The sequence below is a fragment of the Anomaloglossus baeobatrachus genome, chromosome 9, assembly GCF_048569485.1.
Source record: "Anomaloglossus baeobatrachus isolate aAnoBae1 chromosome 9, aAnoBae1.hap1, whole genome shotgun sequence".
NCBI classification, from domain to species: domain Eukaryota; kingdom Metazoa; phylum Chordata; class Amphibia; order Anura; family Aromobatidae; genus Anomaloglossus; species Anomaloglossus baeobatrachus.
In genome coordinates, this window is record NC_134361.1 from 183,016,230 (window position 1) to 183,028,248 (window position 12,019).

Genomic DNA, 12,019 nt, shown 5'->3' on the forward strand with positions numbered 1-12,019 from the left:
GAGATTGTCTCCTTCATCAGGTCAAAATCAATTTGACCTGATGAAGGAGATGGAATCTCCAAACGGAGCCCTGCTGTGAAGGAAAAGACAATCTAAGGATACCTCAATGGTGATTTTATTGGACAAAGAATTTCAGAGATTCCATCTCCTTCATCAGGTCAAAATCAATTTGACTTGATGAAAGAGATGGAATCTCCAAATGGCGTGCTGCCATGAAGGAAAACATATTTCAAATCGTCTATCTCCTTCATCAGGTCAAAATCATTTTGAGCTGATGAAGAAGATGTGTTGTGAATGTCATCTGTGTGGGTGCTGTTTTGGAGCTCCCTCTGGTGCCTAGGAATGGTAGTGGAGCTGAGTCTGAGCCTGTAACTGAGACCGGTGTTGGCGTTAATTGGGAATTTAGGAAGTCCTATTGCAGACAAGCCTGGTGTATATAGGAGAGCACTTTTTGCCTTGCTGGTGCCGGTTATCATTGTATTTCACTCAGTCTCTAGACCTGGCTTGGTGTTCTGTCCTTCTCTGTTTCCCTGAGCAAGACTTCTGCAGATAAGTTTGTTTGTTTTTTCCTTGCTTCCTAGTTTACACCTTAGGGTGTTTGTTTTTCATGGTTTTGTTTTGTATCTGGTTTATTGCAGGTGAAGCTTTGTTTCTCTTGTGGTGTGAGCATGGGGGTTCTCCCTTTGCTAGCTCTTCTGCAGAAAAAGAGAGCTTCTCCCTGTATTTCTTGATTATTCATACTTTTGTATTTTTGTGTTCTTTTTGGTATTTTGTCTCCCCCATTTACAAGAGTACCTGATATAGTGGGGATGAGGTCGTGCGACCTCAAGGGCCATTTTACTATCAGGAGATTGGTATTTTTTCTGCAGGATTTTTGTACCGACCACAATCAGTTTTCTTTCCTTTCCTTTGTATCTAGTTAGTTGGGCCTCGCCTTTGCTAAATCTGCTTTTCCTATCTGTGTATCGTGTTGTCCTATAGCACCATAATCTTTATATGTTGGGGGCTATCTACTCCTTTGGGGACTTCTCTGAGGCAAGGTAGATTTCCTCATTTCTATCTGTGAGGTGTAGCTAGTTTCTCAGGCTGTGACGAGGCGTCTAGGTGTTTAGGAATGCTCCACGGCTACTTCTACTGTGGTCTGATAGTTAGGGGATTGCGGTCAGCCCAGGTTCCAACTACTCTTGTTTTCTTGGTGGTTTTTTTCCACCAATGGGAGTTTTTTGTTATCTTCCACGGTTACCGGATCATAACAGAGATGGAATCTCCGAACAGCACGTTGCCATGAAGGAAAAGACAATCCAAGGATACCTCAATGGTGATTTTATTGGACAACGTGTTTCGGAGATTCCATCTCCTTCATCAGGTCACCTGATGAAGGAAATGGAAACTCCGAAACGCGTTGTCCAATAAAATCACCATTGAGGTATCCTTGGATTGTCTTTTCCTTCACAGCAGTGCGCCGTTCACCCTTTCCATCACTGCCTTGCAGTCAGCATTTTTTTTTTATATCAGTATAATTTCCACTTAGAAGACTTGGTGGCTGAGTATCTAAAACCTCTCTCCTTTCTAGCGTGAAGCCTTAGCATTGCCTTTTGTTGAAGAGGAGCCAATGTTATATCTGGCAGTAATCTGTATTCCCGTCCTCGAGCTCGTGATGGTTGGTACTATGCTGATACACATAATTAGTTTTATTCTATATTATTTATTTTCACAGTAAACTGCTTATTTGCCGTATAACGGTGCAGCCATGAATAGTGCAGCCATGAATCAAAGTTTTATTTATGCGGAGGTAAGTATTATCATTTGATTCAATAAGCATTTATTAGTATTCTATTCCATTATAAAGCCTTGCTCCTGAAGTACGGAGCAGATGGTTCTGTACCAGGTTGTATTTGCCCTAAAATGATGAATCGTTGTTCAAAATATTATAATAAATTGTGTTATTTAATGTGGAAACCGCTTGAGCTGAGAATGCACACACAGTCATTTTATTACATTTACAGATTTAACCCATGGGTTGCTGCTATAATGTACTTGCATGTAACGGATTGGGAAACACAATGGGATCATAAAGGTGCTGGTGCATGCAGACAACATTGCCTGTGCAATCACATTTTATGCCGTGCTATGATTTAATATAGAGCAATGCAGCGTATATAAGGTCCATGTCTCCTCTGTGCTGTGATTATGATGGGGTGACTTAAAGATTATCACGATATGCTTGTTTTATGGAAGACCGAATTGCCTCTCCTGTAACACCTATTTTATTAACTAATATACCTACATGCACAAAATAGGTATTAACTAGAAAAGGCCTCTTGATGTCTCTGATGAGGTGGTCGCTGGAATTCGCATGTAGATGGGGGAAGAAGACAGAGGTGGCCAAGCATGGGAAGCCATGCCTGGTTGTTTTTTTATCTTCCTTCAAAGTAAATAGAGTTCTACATCCATTCTTCACCTGGATATGAGAGTGTGTGTCACAGTTTTGGTTTTCCCTTGACTGTCCTTATCTGTTTACCATTTTGCTATTGCCCCGTCCCTCCTTAACCTCTGCTAGTCTGCTTGTTAGGCTCCTTCGATCACCTGCTTTGAGGCAGCCAATCACATCTGCTTCCCTCCTATATATGCTGGCTGGATCCTTCCACCTATGCCAGCTACAGTTTATTTAGTTGGTGTGTGGAGGTGTAGTGATGTAGACTATCTGGTGTGATACCTGTTGCTGTGTGTGTGTGGTTGTGTCCCTTCTTCATCTGGATATGAGAGCCATCAGCAAATATTACAGGTAAGTATGGGGTCAGGAGATCTCTATTCTCCAAAAATGATGTAGTTTCCATAAGTGGAGACGTTTACAACCTTCACTGACTGTTTGAGACCTTTTTCTGACTATAATAAAAATGACTATTTTGTATTATACAATAGGTGTTTTTTGGTCTTTTACTGACTTTTGTTAAATGCATACAACCATGCACACATTCTTTGGTAGCTGCATATAAAAACTCACTACCGCTTGATTACAAACTTCACTGACTGTCATAGTGGCTTTGGGTTCTGTTCATACTACAGATTCTGACACTCCGCCTGATGACTCCTCTGGTGTCTGTGTTCTATGCAGGCAGACTCAGGCATCAACCTGCTAAGTGCTAATACAAAGGCAGGATAGCAGGAGTTAATATAAGCTTGTCTGCTTGTTAGGCTCCTTTGATCACCTGCTTTTGGGCAACCAATCACATCTGCTCCCCTCCTATATATGCTGGCTGGATATTTCCACCTATGCCAGCTATAGTTTATCTAGTCTGGTGTGTGGAGGTGTGGTGATCTAGACTATCTGGTGTGATACCTGTTGCTGTGTGTGGTTGTGCTGTTAACCCCTTGATGCCTTTTTGTTGCTACCCTCCTGCTCTGTTTTTCTCCTGAATCTCTCTTTGTCTAGTCATGTGGTGTGTGTGTGTGTGTGTGTGTGTGTGTGTGTGTGTGTGTGTGTGTGTGTATGTATGTATGTATGTATGTATGTATGTGTGTGTGTGTGTGTGTGTGTGTGTGTGTGTGTGTGTGTGTATCAGAGGTTTGGTTTTCCCTTGTTTGTCCTCATCTGTTTACCATTTTGCTCCTGCACGTCCTTCCTTAATCTCTGCTAGTCTGGCTAGTCTGCTTGTTAGGCTCCTTTGATCACCTACTTTGGGGCAGTCAGTCACATCTGCTCCCCTCCTATATATGCTGGCTGGATCCTTCCACCTATGCCAGCTATAGTTTATCTACTTTGGTGTGTGCAGGTGGGGTGATCTAGACTATCTGGTTTGCGGCTGTGCTGTTAACCCTTATTGCCTTTTTGTAGCTACCCTCCTGCTCTGTTTTTCTTTTGAGTCTCTCTTTGTCTAGTCCTGTGTGTGCGCGTGTGCGTGTGTGTGTGTGCAGCGTGTCAGAGTTTTGGTTTTCCCTTGTTTGTCCTCATCTGTTTACCATTTTGATCCTGCACCATCCTACCTTAATCTCTGCTAGTCTGCTTGTTAGGCTCCTTTGAACACATGCTTTGGGGGGCAGCCAATAACATCTGCTCCCCTCCTATATATGCTGGCTGGATCCTTCCACCTATGCCAGCTTTGATTTATCTTAATGATGTGTGAAGGTGTTTTGATCTAGTTTTTATACCTGTTGCTGTGTGTGTGACTGTGGAGTTTACCCTTGTTGCTTTTTGTTGCTACCCTCCTGCTCTTGTTTTTCTCCTGAGTCTCTCTTTGTCTAGTCCTATGTGTGTGCAATGTTCAGAGTTTTGGTATTCCCTTGCCTGTCCTTATCTGTTTACCATCTCGCTCCTTCTCCATCCCTCCCTGGGGGGAGGAGGGTATTAGAGTAGTATTTCTCAGGAATATAGAAAGGTACGGTACTCTAGCATCTCCGCCATTAGCAGTAATCTGGAGATGAGATATAGGCTAGGGTCCTCTAGGGTAAAGGACAGTATAGGTCTTGATGTAACATTGTGACACTATCAGACCTGTATGAACTATCCTTGGAATATACACATAAATACACAAATGTCCAAGGTGGGAATACTACCGTAATTTCCCTTTCACAACCACATCTAGGTCTAGGGCCTCTTTTCTATAGTAATATCACAGTTGAACCAAGACATAAGTCCATTTTGTAATATTGATCCAAAGGATAGGAAAAGAAACCAACATGAGGTAGAAGTGACCTTATCTTTTGGGAAAAACATAGAGTAACTTGCAGAAATTCCCACAGTTACAGGCTTAGCTGCTATCAATGAGTTCATTAATGGTTGTCTGAGTAATGTTCTGCCAGCAGTGAATCCAAGTAGGCACGGAAATCATCAAGATCCGATGCTGGCAGCTCCTTTGTAATTGCTGATCACTGACGAATCAGATGTGCTCGATGGAAGACATCATAAAAGCGGATCACTCAGTTATATATGAAACAAGTCTGATGTAGTTATAGAAGTCACTGACACAGGTTATAGAGGTTTGTTAGGACTCAACAGCTCTGCTATGTTGGGCAGACATCTGACGATTATGTGATCACCAGGTCTTACAGAAACATTAGTATTGAGTTATTCTGCTAAGTATCTGGCAAAAGAGAAGACAGAAGCAGTAATAAACTGCTTCTGTCTTCTCCTGATGGCCCCAGATGTGTCTGACCAGCTGGAGACCCAACTCCTTCCTCGTAGATTGGAAATCTAAGTAACCTGGAGCTACAAAGTAGTGGTGCCCACCAGAAATCACTCATTGTTCATTAAATATCGTCTTCACAATACTTTGGTATTTTTTCCATGGGATTAATCTGCTGTGGTTGGAGCACTCTTCACTTGATATCTCCAGTCCTCCCGGATAGCAGAAGCTTTCATGTACAATCGCTTCAAATTAATCCCTAAGACCAAGTTACGTCAATTGGATGTTATCATATTGATTAGGTCACCCCAAGAACCCCAATTTTAATTTCATAATAGTGATGGGTGAGCACTACCATGTTCGGGTGTTCAAAACACGTAACGAGCAGTTGGACATGACTCATAATGACATCCGATTGCTCCCAAGCATGGTAGTGCCCGCTCATCACTAGTTACGAGTACTGAGCACCCGAGCATGGTAGTGCCCGCTCATCACTAATTACGAGTACTGAGCACCCGAGCATGGTAGTGCCCGCTCATCACTAGTTACGAGTACTGAGCACCCGAGCATGGTAGTGCTCGCTCATCACTAGTTACGAGTACTGAGCACCGGAGCATGGTAGTGCTCGCTCATTACTAGTTACAAGTACTGAGCACCTGAGCATGGTAGTGCCCGCTCATCACTAGTTACGAGTACTGAGCACCGGAGCATGGTAGTGCTCGCTCATCACTAGTTACAAGTACTGAGCACCGGAGCATGGTAGTGCTCGCTCATCACTAGTTACGAGTACAGAGCACCTGAGCATGGTAGTGCCCGCTCATCACTAGTTACAAGTACTGAGCACCCAAGCATGGTAGTGCTCGCTCATCACTAGTTACGAGTACTGAGCACCCGAGCATGGTAGTGCTCGCTCATCACTAGTTACAAGTACCGAGCACCTGAGCATGGTAGTGCCGCTCATCACTAGTTACGAGTACAGAGCACCTGAGCATGGTAGTGCTCGCTCATCACTAGTTACGAGTACAGAGCACCTGAGCATGGTAGTGCCGCTCATCACTAGTTACGAATACAGAGCACCTGAGCATGGTAGTGCCCACTCATCACTAGTTACGAGTACAGAGCACCTGAGCATGGTAGTGCCGCTCATCACTAGTTACGAGTACTGAGCACCCGAGCATGGTAGTGCACGCTCATCACTAGTTACGAGTACTGAGCACCTGAGCATGGTAGTGCTCACTCATCACTAGTTACGAGTACTGAGCACCGGAGCATGGTAGTGCTCACTCATCACTAGTTACGAGTACTGAGCACCCGAGCATGGTAGTGCCCGCTCATCACTAGTTACGAGTACTGAGCACCCGAGCATAGTAGTGCCCGTTCATCACTAGTTACGAGTACCAAGCACCTAAGCATGGTAGTACCCTCTTATTACTAGTTACGAGTACCAAGCACCTGAGCATGGTAGTGCCCGCTCATCACTAGTTACGAGTACTGAGCACCCGAGCATGGTAGTGCCCACTCATCACTAGTTACGAGTACTGAGCACCTGAGCATGGTAGTGCCCGCTCATCACTAGTTACGAGTACTGAGCACCTGAGCATGGTAGTGCCCGCTTATCACTAGTTACAAGTGTCGCGGGCGGAGGAGGGGACGCTGCGCTCTCCCACTGCTCGGGTCCGGCCGCTGCTGCTGCAGCTGCTGCTGCTCGGTGGTGGCTCGAGCGGTGGGCCGGATCCCGGGGACTCGAGCGGCGCTCCTCGCCCGTGAGTGAAAAGGGTGGGGATTGGATTGTGGGGATTTGGTTATTGTCCGTGACGCCACCCACGGTTGTGGTGATATCGGTGGCACCACCGCTGCTCTGGACGGGGATCCCGGGAGCGATGACTGGGAGCAGTCTGGTTGTTAGTTCTCCCCTCCGTGGGTAGGGGGTTGGTTGTCCCGGGGCCCAGTGATGGGGTAGGGATGGATGGCAGGCGGGTTACGGGGCCTGGCGAGGTGCAGGGTTGCGGGGGCAGCGCTGTGCCGCACGGCACGGTGGTACTCACTCAGCCAATGATGATTACACAGTTCTCGGTAAAACACACGGCTGGATGGACGGGTCCCACAGACGGCTGCGGTGTTGTTTCTCCTCCCGGCAGGTTGATGGTTACTGCCTTTCCCTGCACCTATGTAGTGTAACGGTTCCAATGGGTTCCCACCGGTAACCCGCTCCCCAGCTTGGATGGGTGCTGAAGGAGCCCCTTTTGCCCGCAGGCTCTGGCCCTGGGAACTTTAGCCTTGGCGGTGACTGTGTTTTCCTCTCTCGGTTGGATGGTTGCCTTCTGTCGGGACTTGGCTGCTGGGAAACCCAGGAGGTTCCCTTCGCTAACGGATTTGGCAAATTCACGGCGACTCCTAGCCTTGCCGGGGTCCGTAAGCCCCTGCCGGGCCACCACCCGTCCACGGTCCTTACGGCTAGCTCCAATAGGCCACTCCTGCAGACAGTCACCACCGTCTGCCAACCTTGCTGATCTGTCCGGGCCACACACCCGGACCAACTTCAGGCTGCTTAACTGCCACTTTCCTCCTTCCACTTCCACTTCCCAAACTAATCCGCCCTACTTTTCCCGCCTCCAGGACTGTGAACTCCTCGGTGGGCGGGGCCAACTGCCTGGCCCACCCCCTGGTGTGGACATCAGCCCCTGGAGGAAGGCAACAAGGGTTTTTGTCTGACTTCGGTGTGCCTGACCGGGAGTGTGGGGTGTGTAGGTGTTGTTCTGTGACGACCTGGCTTGTCCAGGGTGCCACACAAGTACCAAGCACCCGAGCATGGTAGTACCCACTCATCACCAGTTACGAGTACTAAGCACCTGAGCATGGTAGTAACCGCTCATCACTATTTCATATATTTCAATACTTAGCATACAACCTTGCCTTTGGGACCAAGCCATTTATTAATATGCTGTTGTTTAAAGGGAACCTGTCAGGTCCGATAACGCTATTAACCTGCAGCTACATGAATAATCTGCAGGATAATATCTCTATGAAGGTGCCCGGTCACTGTACTGAAAGTGTAGCACCTGGGAGAACATCAACTTAATTTGTCCTTGAAGCTGCTGGCTTTCAGTCATACCGGAGAAGTAACTGCAGCTACTGCACACAGCACTGAGATCGGAAACTATAAGCACACCCCGACACATTGACACCTGGCTCTCTGTACTGATTAACTGTAGAGCTAGCTTTCAGTCAGTTCCAGGGTGTGCTTGTTGCTGTCGCTCTCAGTGCTGTGTCATGGGACTTTAATTTCTCTGGGCATGCTTGTATGACTGAAAGCCGGCGGCTCCCGTGACAAATAAAGTTTAATTTTCTTGCCAATGCTAATTTCAGTACTGCAGCCTAGCATGTCATAACACTATTAACCTGCAGATTAACCCTATATCTGCAGGTTAGTAGCATTAATAGACTTGACAGGTTCCCTTTAATATATTCAACATCCCCATGGATATCACAAACACAATGATCAGTACTGCAAGCTAATAGTGCTACCATGGAGCCATCGCATTATACCATCAGATAAGTGCCTACCCTTTTAAAGGGAATCTGTCAGCAGGTTTTAGCTATATATTCTGAAAGCAACATAACATAGGGCAAAAAAACCCTGATTTTATTGAGTATCACGTAGTGGACCGCTTGGTGTGGTTTTTATATAATCCTTTTTTTCCAGTGCTGATGTAGCAGAGCTAAGACGTCTGGCCTGTGTATAATCCCACCCACACCTTTAATTGGCAGATTCCTGTGTGCACTGTTAATGCTAATCAGTTGTGGAGGCGGGGTTTTACAGATTAGCCTGCTTAACCACATGTGATTCTGTAGTGATAATCTCCTGCTGATAAAATACTGATAGTAATTAAACACACAGGTTACTAAGTGACACATCTTTGTAATCAGGCTTTTGTGCCTTATATTATACTTCTCTCAGATTAAATAGTAAAAACCTGCTGACAGATTCCCGTATTATATATATTTTGTCATTGTGAAGCCATTACAGGAGAAAGTATTAATCAAAAATTGTCTTTTAAATCCACATGCGTACAGAAATAGATATATGACAGTGATGGACAGATATGTATGGATGACAGAAGAAAACTGTGCTCGCCGTATAGCTTACATGATATTCTGGTATGTACTGTCTTTGTTCAGCCACGTGAAAACATGAGAATCAATAGACCCTGAACGTTAGTACATTCTCCTATGCTCTTGATCATACAGTGAGGAAAATAAGTATTTGGTACGCTGCTGATTTAGCAAGTTTTCCCACCTATAAAGAATGGAGAGACCTGTAATTTTTATCGTAGGTACACATTACCTGTGACAGACAGAATAAAATATCCAGAAAATCATTGTATGATTATTAAATAAATAATTTGAATTTTATTGCATGAAATAAGTATTTGATCACCGACCAACGTGCAAGAATTCTGCCTCTCACAAACCTGTTATTCTTTCTTTAACAAGCTCTTACTGTGCACTCATTACCTGTATTAATTGCACCTGTTTGAACTCATTACCCGTATAAGAGACCCCTGTCCACACAATCAATCACACGCCAACCTCTCCACCATGGCAGAGGCCAAAGAGCTGTCTAAGGACACCAAGGATGAAATTGTAGACCAGCACAAGGCAGGGATGGGCTACGGGACAATTGGCAAGCAGCTTGGTGAGAAGGCAACAACTGTTAGTGCAATTATTAGAAAATGAAAGAAACACAAGATAGCTGTCAATCTTACTTGGTCTGGGGCTCCATGCAAGATCTCACCTCGTTCAGTAAAGGCCGCTTTACATGTATCAATTTATCGTGCGTTCGCATGTGCGATCGCACCGGCCCACCATCGTTTATGCGTTACGGAAATTTGTTGCCCGTGTCGCACAAAGTCGGTAACCCCCGTCACACGTACTTACCTTCCAAACAGCTTCGCTGTGGGCGGCGAACATCCTCTTCCTGAAGGGGGAGGGACGTTCGGCGTCACAGCGACGTCACACAGCGGCCGGCCAATAGAAGCGGAGGGGCGAAGATGAGCGGTAGATAACATCCCTATGATTGCATAGGAAGCATTTCAGGGTCCTGAAGTGGCCTAGCCAGTCTCCAGACCTGAACCCAATAGAAAATATTTGGAGGAGCTTAAACGCAATGTTCCCCAGTGACAGCCCCGAAACCTGAAAGATCTGGAGAAGATCTGTATGGAGGAGTCGCCAAAATCCCTGTTGCAGTGCGTGCAAACCTGGTCAAGAACTACAGGAAACATCTGACCTCTGTAACTGCAAACAAAGGTTTATACCAAATATTAAGTTCTGTTTTTCTACTGTATCAAATACGTATTTCCTGCAAATTAATTATTTATAATTCATACAATGTGATTTTCAGGGTTTTTTTTATTTTGTCTGTCACAGTTGAAGTCTATCTGTGGCGCCCTGGACAAGCCAGGGGCCACAGGTAATTACACCACCACACCCTACACCCCGGTTAAGCACATCTAAGCCAGACACAAAACCCTTGTTGCCTTCCTTCAGGGGCTGATGTCCACACCAGGGGGTGGAGCTAGGCGGTTGGTCTCCACCCACTGAGGAGTTCACAGTCCTGGAGGAGGGAACGACAGACAGATTAGTAGTGGAGGAGCAAGTATGAGGAGCAAAGTGGTAGTTGAGTGATCTGAAGTTAGTCTGGGTGTGTGGCCCGGACAGAGCAGCAAGGTTGGCAGACGGTGGTGACCGTCTGCAGGAGTGGCCTATCGAAGTTTACAGTAAGGACCGTGGACGGGCGGTGGCCCGGCGGTACCGGACCGGTACACAAGGAGAAGCCAGCACCATTGGCAGGGGCTTTTCGGACCCCGGCAAGACTAGGAGTCGCCGTGAATTTGCCGAATCCGTTAGTGAAGGGGACCTCCTGGGTTTCCAAACAGTCAAGTCCCGACAGAAGGCAACAGTCCAACCCAGTGAGAGAGACACCGCCACCGCCAAGGCAACCGTTTCTCAGGGCCAGCGCCTGCGGGCAAAAGGGGCTCCTCCAGCCCATATCCAAGCCGGGGAGCGGGTTACCGGTGGGAACCCATTGGAACCGTTTACCGTACTTAGGTGCAGGGAAAGGCAGTCACCGTCAACCTGCCGGGGAAAAGCAACAGCAGCCGTCCGTGGGACCCGTCTTTCCAGCCGTGTGTTTTACCGAGAACTGTGTCATCATCTCAGGCTGAGTGAGTACCACCGTGCCGTGCGGCACAGCACTGCCCCTGCGACCCTGGACCTCACCAGGCCCCGCAACCCGCCTGCCATCATCCATTCCTACCCCATCACCGAGCCCCAGGACAACAAAACCCCCTACCCACGGAGGGGAGAACTAACAACTCAGCTGCTCCCTGTCTCCGCTCCCGGGATCCCCGTCCAGAGCAGCGGTGGTGTTACCTAAATCACCACAACCGTGGGTGGCGTCACGGACAATATCCAAATCCCCACAATCAATCCCCCCTTTCACTCACGGGCTAGGAACGCCGCTCTAGTCCCCGGGATCCAGCCCGCCGCTCGAGCCACCACCGAGCAGCAGCAGCAGTAGCCGTGCCGGACCCGAGCAGTGGGAAAGCGCAGCGTCCCCTCCTCCGCCCGCGACAACTTGGCGTCACGAATAGGATCCTACCGTTCTACCAACTGGTGGAGGTGCGCCTTGTGTGACCGCCGGAGGTGTCCGGCCGGAAAATTTGAAAAGCCGCCATCTTGGGCGCAAAGAGTTCCTGCTCGAGCATCTCCTCGAGTAGTAGAGGCGCGAAGGCCTAAATCCCGCCCCGATAGAGGAGGAGCCGAAAAAAGGCTAAGGGGGACGAAATGGCGGCCGGTCGCATGTGAGCACGGCTATAAAAGCAGGGACGCCAGGA

General features: G+C 47.2%; 1 protein-coding gene across 1 annotated transcript in view; it reads left to right on the forward strand.

The window, feature by feature from the left end:
- The first annotated feature begins 1,663 nt into the window (after positions 1-1,663).
- PDCL (phosducin like) overlaps positions 1,664-12,019 on the forward strand; it is a 165,627-nt gene continuing 155,271 nt past the window's right edge. Inside the window, exon 1 of the mRNA XM_075322820.1 lies at positions 1,664-1,792. The gene's annotated coding sequence lies outside the window, so the exon portion shown is untranslated. The remainder of the gene's footprint in view (positions 1,793-12,019) is intronic.